The sequence below is a fragment of the Cherax quadricarinatus genome, chromosome 1 (assembly GCF_038502225.1).
Source record: "Cherax quadricarinatus isolate ZL_2023a chromosome 1, ASM3850222v1, whole genome shotgun sequence".
Taxonomy (NCBI): domain Eukaryota; kingdom Metazoa; phylum Arthropoda; class Malacostraca; order Decapoda; family Parastacidae; genus Cherax; species Cherax quadricarinatus.
Window position 1 is genome coordinate 26,896,042 of NC_091292.1, and position 1,492 is coordinate 26,897,533.

At 47.7% G+C, this 1,492-nt stretch overlaps 1 non-coding gene across 1 annotated transcript; it reads right to left on the bottom strand.

The window, feature by feature from the left end:
* Positions 1-906: 906 nt before the first annotated feature.
* Positions 907-988, bottom strand: TRNAL-AAG (transfer RNA leucine (anticodon AAG)). The gene has a single exon. It is a non-coding gene; the product is annotated as a tRNA-Leu (tRNA).
* Between the last annotated feature and the right edge of the window lie 504 nt (positions 989-1,492).

Sequence of the window (1,492 nt, forward strand, 5' to 3'; positions counted from 1 at the left end):
ACAGTCATTAGCAGATGTAATCAGGCCGTAGAGTCCAGAGACAAGGGAAAACTGGTCGATAAGAGTGTAGAGACGGGGGTGCCAAGAGCCATGAATAGTCCCTGTGAAAAATAACTAAGCGAATACAACTGAATGACAAATATGTATGTGCGCACACACGCGCGCGCGCACATACACACACACACACACACACACACACACACACAGTCATACCCGTGAAGGTCATTTACACAAGCTAGTCATCTCATAATGCAACAGCAAAAGTGTCTTAATCCGTTCGAGGAAGCTCACGCGAGCTGTGCCCAGCAACGCACTCACTGAATGCATCATGTGGTGAGTGCATGAGAGTGCGTCATACGATGAGCGCATCATGTGATGAGTGCATCACATGAGCACCCTCCTAGGATGGAGGCGAAGAATGTTATTTTTAACATCATTAGAGAGACACTGATATCCTTTACCCAACACTAGGATGTTTCCAGCACGCCTCGCCTTTTCTCACACGTTGGCATTTTGCCCGTGATGTGACTTCTAGGATGTAGTTTCTAACATATTTACATAACATTTTTTTTCCTGGCTGCGACTCACAGTAGCTGATACCTCTACTAGATGGCAGGGGCAACGAGGAAAGGTAGGGAAGAGGGATGAGAGAGAGGGGAGGGAGTGGTGAGAGAGAGGGATGGGGAAGGGAGGTGATGCAGAGGGTGGACAGAGGGTGGAAAGTTAGGAAGAGAAGGGAGTGGTGAGAGATGTATCATGTCAAGTGAGTAAGCATAGCTAATGTTTATTACTGTGTGGGCTGAGAGGGATGAAGGGGAGAGTGTGTACTCACCTATGTGTGGTTGCAGGGGTCGATTCACGGCTCCTGGTCCCGCCTCTTCTTAAAATCTCTTCTTAAAATATTCCTGGCAGCGGTGGGATTCGAACCCACGCCTCCGAAGAGACTGGTGCCTTAAACCAGCGCCTTAGACCGCTCGGCCACGCTACCTTGTGTACGCTGTGTGTACTCACCTAATTGTACTCACCTAATTGTGGTTGCAGGGGTCGAGACTCGGCTCCTGATCCCGCCTCTTCACTGATCGCTACTAGGTCCTCTCTCTCTGTCTGTCTGTCTGTCTCTCTCTCTCTCTCTCTGCTTCTTGAGCTTTGTCATACCTCGTCTTAAAGCTATGTATGCTTCCTGCCTCCACTACATCACTTGCTAGGCTATTCCACTTCCTGACGACTCTATGACTGAAAAAATACTTCCTAACATCCCTTTGACTCATCCGAGTCTTCACTTACAATTGTGACCCCTTGTTTTTGTGTTTCATCTCTGGAACATCCTGTCTCTGTCCACCTTATCTATTCCACGCAGTATTTTGTATGTCGTTATCATGTCTCCCCTGACCCTCCTGTCCTCCAGTGTCGTCAGTTCGATTTCCCTCAACCCTATAGAGTCTATACTCTAAGAGGTGTATCTCTATTCCTGTATATAAACAGTTTACTTAAA